We start from the raw sequence: 11,621 nt of genomic DNA, 5'->3' as shown, positions 1-11,621 counted from the left end.
TTTACTTGCAGAGTCTTTAGAAAAAGTTAATGTCTGGAGTAATTCCATTAATGATCCTCACAGAGTCTTTGCAGAGTTTATTATACCCCTAGCAGAGGGGTCAGGTAGTGTGATGTATCATGCAGTACTGAGCAGCAGCTGTATTCAGTATTCAGGCCACTCTGCAAACTCTAACTGAATGTACAAAAAGAGAGAAAATACATTTTGATCCAAAGGACATGATGATGTGCTTTATGAAGCTGGTTATCTGTAAATCTGTTTACTGGACAGACTTCTTTTCAAGATTGAATATTAACTATTTCCCTGCCAGTGACGAGTTATCTCGTCTTTTATGAGAAAACGCTTTCCTGCCATTGACAAGTTTTTACGGCTTTTCTGTGTTATCACTATTATATGGTAGGGGGCGCTATTACACATCTCCTGTACAAGTAGAGTATCTCCAGATCAAAACAGGCAAAAAAGAAGCAGAAATGACCGATCGCATATGTAAACACATGCATATGAAAATTAATACAACCATCAACAATAAACAGCATATAGATCAAAAGTGTTACTGAATGAAATGTCGACTTAGAAATTGGTTAGGACTGTAAACCTTTGGGGTGCTGATGGACTCGATCTACCCCATCTGTGTTCTGATCCAGATGTATTGTGGATATAAAACCATGTTTGTAAACTGAAACAAAATAAACTAAAAGTTAGCAGTTCGAACAGAGTTTGAAAAAATGAACGAACTAAAATGGAAATCAGAAGCAATAAATAATCTCTAAAAAAATGTTGACCTCACTTGAAAAAATAAGGCAACCTATCGCATTCAACTTGTTAAGTTATCTCTAATGATTTGCAGCAATTTAAGTCAACTTAAATACTTGTATTCATCTAATGATTAGTATTTATTGAACTTATTGACATTATTGTCAAGACAAATAAAAAATGGGGCTACAATCCTTGTTCTTTCCTCTTCTTTTATTCTGTTTGATTGTCAAACTAACATGATATGAACATTATTTGCCTCTTAAAACAAGAGGGAAACATTTTACTCTCATAAGCAATTAATTTGTATACAAAGGTTGTAGTGAGATGCACCTATACCTCAACACAGCAATAATCTCAAACATGGTGATGATCAACAAATGTTAATTCAGTAAAAATATGATCTCTGAACTATATGACAGCTAAATAAAAGAGACAACAATACAGTGGCGGCTGGTGAAAAATATCTTAGGTGGGGCTGTGCCATATTTGGTCAGTGTCAATAGTCTGGTAATAATAGGAGCCATCAGGTCTTTTAGCGTCTTTTGTGGCTCTTCCCAAGACATCCATCAAGCATCCACCATTCTCTCATTCAAAAACCTCATAAAAACTTTTTTTTTCTCTCTGAATATTACTATTAAGCTCACAGTCTGTAAATTCTACCTTATTATATGTTGTTTGTTTGAATCCCTCTTGGTTTGTATCTTTACAATATTCTTGTAAAGATGTTGTTTGTATCTTTATAATATAGACATATTCTATATTACTTTCTGCCCTTGGTGGGTGTATTGTGCTTTGATGTTGATTTTGTTCTATGACTTAACCCAGTGTTCTCAAACTTTTTAGAGTGAGGCTTAACTGTCACTTGCCCGTATACGGGCAACCGAAATTTACTTCAAAATATTACTATTAAATCCTAATTTAATCATGACAAACTATATATCGTTGGAATGGTCTAAGACTCCTGAATAGATATTTTAGCGCTGTTTTTTTTCTTACAAATTTTGTATGAACAGTAATATATGAATTTATGACAAGAGTGCACCTCAAAAAATCGACGTCATTACAGGAGTTTCTGACCTTTGTCACAAAAAGTCGACGTACACACTTTTAATAACTGAAACTTTGGTTTTTTTAATGCTAAAAGTTCATAATAAAACATAATCTAGTATTTGTCAATAAAAAAAGATAAAATTATATTTTAAAAAGTAAAGTAAAAAGTCCTCTAAAAAGTATATTATATATTATATATATATATTTATAGAATTTTTTATTATTATTATATCACATATTTTAGTAGTTATCATAAATTAGGTATCATTTGAAAGCTTACGAACTCAGAATTCATCCTGTAAAAGCCGTTTTGAAATTGGACGTTGCGTTACCATAGAAACGGTATTTTTTATTAGGCCCCTCCCCTTTTGGGCATCATCTTTCATAATTTATTATCAAAAATGTTCTAATCTTGACAAAACACATATTGTCAGAAAGGTCTGAGTCTCAAGGTTCCATATTTAGTGACAGAAGTGATATTTGGATAGAAATGTATTAATTTGTTATGGCAGAATGCATACAATTAAATTCAATGGAATGCAATGGCACCCGGTGGCTATTTTTGGTATAACGCCTAAACAAAATCTCATGGGAACTTCAATTTTTGTGATATCAACTTTAAATTTGGAACACAACTTGGTTAGATATATAGCTTTCATTTTATAGTAATTTTATAGTAAAAAATATTTTGTAAAATATTTATTTTATATTAAAAAAATATATTAATAAAGTATATTTGATTTACTGTAAATTTTAACTTCCATAACTTTTTCATACTTTAATTTTTTGAAGTGCTTTCACTTCAGTAATAATCTGCCGATTGTTTTCTTTAAAACAAGACCAAACTTAGGTCTATATTCCAAAGCATTCTTGAATTACAACCATTTAGGTTTGTATACTGCATTTTAATGTCAATTATCAAAAGGGGGATGACAGCTAAGGGGTTAACATCCTCCTGCGTACCCTCTCTCTCCTTTTTCAGTGAGGGACAATATTTGCCCCCTTAAATCAATAACTCCAGCGCATTTTTTACCTTTATAAAATAAATAATGCTTTAAATAAATAAAACATTTCAATAGAGAAATATGCAATGATTGTAAAAACGAAGTGACGCATTTAAATATTAAATTCAATCCAATCCCCCAGTAGGTGGCGGCAACTCACTCTCTTTATGAGTGAGTCATCGAGTCATTCATTCATCAAGCAAGTTGCTGTAATTATGAATGAATCATTGGCTGCGTCCGAAATCGCATACTCTCCTGAGTAGGTACTTCTTTTGAATTTGAGTAATTACTTCAGGGCTGTTAAAAAAGTATGTTCTATATAGTATCATATGCACACCGGAGTCTTGCTAGAAGTAGAAGGTTATCCAGGTACTTTTTAGTCTACTCTTTTATCAGTACTGTGAATTTGGACATACTGCCTTTGTCACATACTATTTTTAGTAAGGAAGTATGCGATTTCGGACGCAGCTATTGACTCTCACGATTTGTTCAAAGCTGCAGATTCGTTCACAAACACTGCTGTGGCTCTCGTTGGAGCTATTATTTTGTTGCAAAAAATACGGACAATACTGTGTTTAAAATGAACATCACTCAATTTTAATACCTATCGTTTGTTGAACTGTTGAATAAAATCATTGTCACATTTGAAATCGTGTGGATATTCGTATAATGTGATCAACATTAAACACAGGAACTTACAGGGTATATGTTATTGTATCGAAGATAGTTTTAAACTAAAATCAATCTCGATGCACAGAGATCTGTGTCTGTTTCTATATATTTGTTCTTTGAGCTAGTGCTAAATCCCCACTTTTACAAAGGTTCATTGTCGAGGACGACATATTTGCCATGGCAGCATAATCAACATAGGCTACCATATGTGACCGATCACGGAAAGTAGGGACACAAGTCGGTTTTGGGGCATTTTGAGTTATTCACAGATTCTGAAAGTGTAGTCTCAAAGCTTTCCAACGATGTTTAACACATGGAAATCTGATAATATTTGGAGATGTTGTGGCCATTTGAAGGTAGGCACACAAAAAAGCTAAAAGGGGAGAAAACAGCCTCAAAAGATTGTGCAGTTCTCACCTCTCTCTGCTGCTGGGAGTGACAATAGGGCTCATTTACATCTCATTTAGATAAGCCATACCCCCTGTAAAGCTCCCCGCTGTAAAGCTGTAAAGCACAGGGGGGAGCAAAAAGGTCAGGAAAATGTGCCATCAAAGAAAAAAAAAAGTTTGCAAACAGGTAATAAATAAATGTCTCTTAGCATCTACCGATAAAACTGTATAGGCAACTCTTATGTAGGCCTACACTGAATAAAAAATAAGATAAACTCTAGAGAATGTTAAAATCAGAAACAGGATGTGCTATGTGATTTTATATATATATATATATATATATATATATATATATATATATATATATATATATATATATATATATATGCTGGGCAGTAGCTAATATTAAGAAATATGTTGTGCTTTTACTTTTAAAAATGTTGGTAACGTTACAGTTAATGCTTACAAACATTGAAGATTTTGAATACAGAAGTTACATTTGTAATGGTGTATTTTCATTTAGATGTGGTATTATTATTTGTGCAGTAGCTATGATTAATTACTGCATAAATTAATTAAGATTATTAAGTAATAAATTCATTTTAAGACAGCATGGAATAGATTGTAGAATATGCTGTTAGCTATAATTTGGATGGTATAGTACCATGAGCCACAATTAAAGTCTTGTGACACTCATGGCAGGCGTTATTGTTGTTGTTGTCGAGTTTCTGCGCGCCGATTGCTTTGGGCCGGGCCTAGTCAAAGTCCAGGGCTGTTTTTTAGTCCCCGTCCGTCCCTACATACAGTATAGGAGTATGCATCAGAATAGATTTTATTGCCATTGTCAATGAAAGGTTTTACAGACTAGGAATTTTCTTCGGTGTACTCATGCAACATGAAACACAAACTTTTGCTAATGATAAAAAATAAGCAATAAACTGGTTGATTGATATATTCTTTTTTTATTTTCCATAAGCAAATCAATCAAACATTGTTTAGAGTGCTTTTCATACAAGAATGTAAAACTAAATTCAGGTGGTTGGTTGATAAAGTGACATTGCAGGTGTTGTAAACAAGAAAAAAGGTCTTTGTGACACAGTCCAAAGAAATTACATTCGCATCCTCTTCTGTGGACTCTTCTGTGTTGTGACCCTTGGCGCTGGGCATGTGATGTCTCTTGCCTCGTCAGCACAGAATGGCCTGATTTTTTCATATAGATAGTTCTGCCTGTCAATTTTCAGTCCAGGTGGGGCCAGGACAGGAAGACCGTCGACAGGGGGCAGATCTGCTCCGTCGCGCAGTAGCTGATATTCGACAGGTTGTGCATCACGGTGACTTTTTGCAAGCACCACACCTGGTCTCTTGGCTTCAAAGCTGTGACAGAAAAAGCACATAAGACATTTTAAACATGGCAAAGTATTTTCTTATAAAAAAACTGTCATGTGTATGTTGTTGCTATGTTATATTGTATGTACACAATGTGAAAGTTTCAATTACCTGAAGTGCTGATAACTCTTGATCTGTGGGAGTCTCGGGAAGTGGCGAGTCAGATGCTGCTGCCAGTCGAAGGTCTGGACTAAAACTTTGCCCTCTGCCGTTCCAACAAGCTGTGGGATATTGAGGCGACTCACAGGAGAGCTGTTTTCCACAACCTGATGACAAAAAAGAGAAGAGAGGAAGAAAAAAAAAATCTTCAGTTAAATGTTTCATTGAAGCAGAACAGAAAACAGCACTGAAGTCATTAAAGCAAAGTAAAGTTAAAGTACCTCAGCGATGTCTGCCAAAGTGTTGACTCTTGTCTTCATGTAGGCTTGCTTGATGAGTCCAAAGCCACAGTCAGGGGAAAACTTGGTGTGGCCAGCAATAAGGAAGTGGATTTCAATTTTATCGTGAAGCTTGTGTCCAACCCGCCAGGCAAGGTACCAGAGCATGAAGTTGTTCTTGTTCTGCCCACTGCAGTTGTCACAATGAAGATCCACCTCTGTTTCTCCAACTCCAAAGTTGCAGAAGAAATGATGCATGTAGCTGATGACTTCATTGCTTCCCTTAGTAGATGACATGCCTTCATCAATCAGGTAATTCACCTGTTTCTGCAGCCCTTCACATGAAACACCAAATAGGCCACATTTCCGTGGGGTCAGGAAGTACATTGGTCCTGGCTGGAGAGGGTTTGAGGGAAAGTGTAACTGTAGGAGACAGAGGGAGAGAGGGAACTTGGATTAGATTAAATTAAATTTGCATCTATTCATAATTGTCTAATAAAGATAAACCTTACTATATTGATGCTATTCTGCATTTGCACTATTTATTCTCATGCACCAAATCGCCCTTTAAGGGACATTAATGAAGTAAAGTGAAGTAAATGTGTGTGAAATATTACCTGCTGAGCAAAATCAAAACTGTAATGCATCCTAATCTTCTTGCTTGCTGGTAGGGATGGTCCAAAAGACAGGTTAGAGCCAGAGCAAATCTTTCTGTAGGCAGCAGTCATGTCGTTGTACACAGCCCTCTCTTTCTGCACAAGGGAAAGCTGATCTTGTTGCTTCTTTACTGCTTCAGACTTTCTATCATCTGGGAGGTTTGCACTTCGTATCAGCTGCTCGTTATTGCTTTGGCACTGCCAGCAGAGATCTGTGCGTGGCCGGCAACTTTTGATGTGTGGGAGAAGTCGGTTCCACAGTGCTTTGAAGCTGGTTTTACAAACTGCACGCTCACCTGAAAAACAGATATTGCTTATGGTTAATTGTATTGTAATTGCTAATAGTGCTCCGCATTATTTCACTTTATAAGCACTCAATTTTAAATCAATGTTTACACATACCAAGCTCCTTAGCAGACTTCACGTAGAGACGCCACACTGAGGCCTTGGACACATGAGTTGGCAGCAACTTCACATGCCAATCCTTATGCCCAGGCTGTCGGCCAGGCAGCATGATGGCATTGTCTTCTGCATAGTTTTTTATGAAGTCCACAACTCTGTTGATATCCTCAGGGCTGATGAACCTGGCTGGTGGACGTGGCAGTGAGTGCTTCTTCCTCAAACGTGGTCTTGCCCCATTCCCCTCATAGTGTTTGACTATATCAGCCAGGGTGTCTCTGCCAATGCTGAAAAAAGGGGGGAAAAAAGAAAAAACGTTTAACATCATGGTCTTGCTAACAGGCATCTTGTCACCTATATCAAAATGTATTGTACAAATTATAGGTACTTTTACTTTACTGAAGTAAATTTTATGATGAATACTTTTTACTTTTACTTACTTTAGAGCTTGTATCTGTACTTCCTGGTTTAGTCTTGTTTTAGTCCTGGTTTAGACCTCACAGTTAGTGGTTAGACCTGGTTCGAGTCAAAGGATTAAAAAAATCCTGTACATTAAACTCTTCATAAATACTTTTACTTTTGACTTATAATGCACATTTTACGGCTACGTATACTTTATACTTTTACTTAAGTAGGAATACCATCTGATACATTTACGATTACGTTAGTAAATCCTTGGTAAGAATATTAAGTAGTACTTCCTCCACCACTGGGTAAAATTATTAGCATCACAATCAATTCAAGAATGCTAACAGGCAGGTTTACCTGGGATAAGTTAAGTCATTAACACCAGTCAATTCAAGCAATTGAAGCATTATTCAAATTAATAGCAGAAGCTCACATTACCATCTTAAAGCTCATTATAGTAATGGGGGTTTTGGCAAGTGATATGGTGCTAACGATTAGCAGCTAACGTTACAACTAATAGACAGTCCTGAGCTAGCTAAAAACAATAGGTAGGTATTGGAAGGTCTAAACATGGACTAAACATGAGCTGAACTTAGAATGAACTTAAAACGACAAACTTTAATGTTTATGGAAACTCACCCCATAAGAAACAGAAAAGTATTCTTGCAGATTCTTGCAGATCTCGTTGCCTCCAATGAAATAAGTCGTTCGGGCACACTTTCTCTTTGTCGGGGTCTTCTTTGTGGATGTAACCATCTCCGAAGTTTGCACTGTGCGTCTGTTTGCCTCTAAATGTCCAATAATTCGCATGTCCTGCCACTCTTTTTCCGCAGCTAAAGAATCCAGCCGTATGTTGTACATAATGTCTGGAGAAAGCTTCTGGCTACAAGACTGTCTCCCATGCAGAGAGTTCTCTTTTCTCCTCGTGTAACATTTACAGTCAAAGTTACGGATTTTCCCCATTTCTCTATCTATATCCCCATCAAATGTTACTATCGATATAGCCTCTGATATCTTACGGTCCAACTCGTCTGACGCCAGTCCGATACATTCTTCCTCGTCTTCATCTTCGCTCAGTTGTAGATTAGGGATATTATTCAGTCTTATCATGCCACTTTCATCGTCGCTCAGATCGTCTTCAGAATCAGTGAACGCTTGTTCATAAGCATCCGGCTTGTCGAAGAAGTACTTCAAAACATAGTTACACGCTGCTTGAGTGAATGTAGTCAGTTTTGACCCAAAAAAATTAGGTAATTTGATCGGATGTCACGTAGCCTATTTATGGCATTTTACCTGCTAAAAATACATGATAAGTTTTAATGTTATTTTAACGTGGAGTAGACTTGAATGAACGGCAAAATTCAGCATTTTGTTCGCGTACCTCTGTCACCTCACGTATATCACCCTTAGATGTTGCAAAGGCACTATATAAATAAAAGTTCGTGACTGAAGCGCCTCTGCAACACAATCTCATGAAAGTGCGTATCTATACCACAAATGTTATTTCTCGAGCTAATTATATGCCAGAAATGGTTTTAGCGTGTACTATATGCTACGCACTGAAAACCCCATGGGTAGGTTTAGGGTGGGGAGTGCGTGCATATTACACACCACAAAATGCGTACCATATGCACGCGAAAACTGTGTAGCATATGCACGCAAAAACTATTTTTACCGTATAAATGGCACGAGAAATAACATTCGTTGTATAGATACGCACTTTCATGAGATCGGGCAGAATGCGCGGGCGCTGCGCTTTGAAACCCATTCATTTCAAGGACTTCCAAACAAACATAACAGCTACAAGTATATGCACTATGCAAGCACTATATACAGGATTCACCCTATTATACTTTATCGACACAAATTGATAAGTCAAACAGCAAACAGCCATCCCCATAGTCTATAGCTACATAGGCTGTCCTTGAGTTCACTTGAACATGGGTTAAATTACTCGTCAAGCTACAGAAGCATACCATAATTCCTCCGTTCAATTAGGCCTACGACATCGAGAGTCACGCAGACCTATAACAACACAGTAAAAAACGCAGTGTCAAATTAACACTTAAAGTGTTAATTTTAACATACTCCGGATCATATATGGTCCCACTCTATCTAGAGTAAAAAGTACACTGTTTGTAGTGTTGAATTTACAGTGTTAATTAGCACCTTAAATTGTAGAAAAAATACACTGCGAGTGTCAAGTGTTACACTTACAATTTTTACACTATGGGGTTTTAACATCCCTGGTGTTGATTTTAATCCATTGGATTACACTATAAGTGTCATTTATAAAGTATTATGTTCAGTGCAAAAACAATTTACATTATTATAGTGTTAATGTACAAGATCAGACATAAAATAAAGAGTCTTCAGACAGATGTACAAATCCAAAGTTTATTCAACAAATGGGCAAAGTGGCTCCTTTAAAACATATGCCAGATGTGAAAAGGTCAAATTATCACATTCATGAGGAGTTGCAAAGAAAAAGCAAAAAAGAAAAAAGGAGAAAAAAAAAAAGAATTAAAAATGCATAACATCATCCAATTTGCCAAGACATGAACAAATATGACAGGTAGATTTGAACAAGATTGCAGAAAACTACTTGTCGACAGTTGTGTACCATCCATGAATGCAGTTCCTCTTTGTCCCATCAGCGAGCAGGTAGTAGTAGTAGTATTTGAGTTTATTGCCACCGGCAGCGAGCAGGTATGCTGTGTGGTAGATTCAATGCAATCAAGGTGTTTTTGTATGCTGGTCTCTGCCAAAGACAAAAATAACAAATCAAAGTCAGCTCTCCAATTGGCCGTCTTTATAGTTTTCCACAATACAGTCAACCCAAATGGCAATATTTTGAGGCAGACAATAAATTCTCTTCTCTTCTATTCTATTTAAAAAAATTAAAAAAAATGCACTAAAATTAAACTGAGAGGGGTTATAGCACTTACGTATTGCTGTCCTACTTTTAGTTCAACTGCTTCTATTGTTCTCATTTGTAAGTCGCTTTGGATAAAAGCGTCTGCTAAATGAATAAATGTAATGTAAATAGTGACAGAAATGCCCAAATTTACCTTTTTCAAGACAACCAGGTGTTTTTCAGCTTGATATGAGCACATCTTTCCAGGTCTCTTGCAGCCTTGTGGTGATGGTGGAATCAAATCAAGGAGGAGACAAATTGATGCAAGATCACTGCCCCATTCTAAATTACAGATGTGACAACTTCAGCAAAAAATGCATGTGTGCATATAGATAATCTTATTCTGAATTATAGTCTAACCTGAATCATCAGTTTCATCATCTTTCACAACAGATTCTGCAGAGTCAATCAGGTCCTTGAAGCTCTTGGGAGAAGCCTTTCCAGGAACTTAGTTGAGGTCTTCTAACCAAAAATCAAAAAACAAAAAAAACATCAACAGTTACATAGCATAATGACAACCCAATCTCTCTCAGTGCCGGGCAGAGTAATGCCGTTCACACCTGGCATTGTGCGTCTTGGATGACGCACAAGTGAACAACTCGAAGTACAGGTGTAAACGCCCCCAAGACGCATTGAGATTCGATTGTTCTGATGAGGTCTAGGCCACATTCTTTTGATAGAGGGTTAGTTCACCCAAAAAATTTAATTCTGTAATTTACTCACCCTCATGTCGTTCCAAACCCGCAAGACTTTCTTTTGTCTTTGAAACACAAATGAAGATCTTTTTGATGAAATCTGAGAGTTGCTACGCAAATACCACTTTGACGCTTTTAAAAGTTCATAAAGACATCTTAGAACTAATCCATATGAACCAAGCAGTTTAGTCCAAATTTTATTTTTCTTCTGTTTATGTTTTTTGATTAATGTTTATATGTGAATAAAACTCTAAATTCAATCTATTTATCACAAAGCGATTGAGTCTCTTCAGAAAAATTGGACTAAACCGCTCAATTCATATAGGATAGTTTTATGAACCCTTTATGACCTTTTTGAAGCGTCAAAATGGTAGTTGCGTGGACTGTCAATGGAGGGACAGAAATCACTCAGATTTAAAATACATTCATTTGAGTTTCGACGATGAACGAAAGTCTTTCCGGGTTTGGAATGACATGAGGGCGAGAAAAGACAATTTTACACTTTTGGGTCAACTAACCCTTTAACTTTTTGCAGTTTAATATCTTGAATTTACACAATTCATGATGACACATCAATCACTATGCCATTTTGACAATCAAGACAAATCAATCACCAACAACACATGTAAATTCCAGGTCTGAACAAAGGCATTGTGTGGTTGCCCAGTTAGGTTTAGATTTTTCATGTTCATTTGTCATGTATAAAAATTTGTACTGCACATAGAATAAAATATAATGACACTCAAAATTATGGATTAATCTTCAGCATTCTGTTGCTTTCTTCACTTCTGTTGCAATCTCATAAGAGGAGCTTCCTTCATTCGATTTAAAGACATGTTGTTTAGAATTTATTTGACCCATAATTTGTTAATGTTATTTATAATGTGAACAGAAAATACAGATTCATATTAA

General features: G+C 36.3%; 1 long non-coding RNA gene across 1 annotated transcript; it reads right to left on the bottom strand.

Moving 5' to 3' along the window:
• Positions 1-9,480: 9,480 nt before the first annotated feature.
• Positions 9,481-10,496, bottom strand: LOC143736637 (uncharacterized). Its single transcript, XR_013203522.1, has 3 exons — positions 10,375-10,496; positions 10,169-10,296; positions 9,481-9,858 (listed from the first exon to the last, which is right to left on the bottom strand). It is a non-coding gene; the product is annotated as an uncharacterized LOC143736637 (long non-coding RNA).
• Between the last annotated feature and the right edge of the window lie 1,125 nt (positions 10,497-11,621).

Source organism: Siphateles boraxobius, unplaced genomic scaffold (assembly GCF_051911475.1).
Source record: "Siphateles boraxobius isolate OS27281-9 unplaced genomic scaffold, OSU_SipBor_1 130, whole genome shotgun sequence".
NCBI classification, from domain to species: Eukaryota; Metazoa; Chordata; class Actinopteri; order Cypriniformes; family Leuciscidae; genus Siphateles; species Siphateles boraxobius.
Note: the sequence above shows the minus strand (reverse complement) of the source record. Positions and strands in the feature narration are given on the sequence as shown.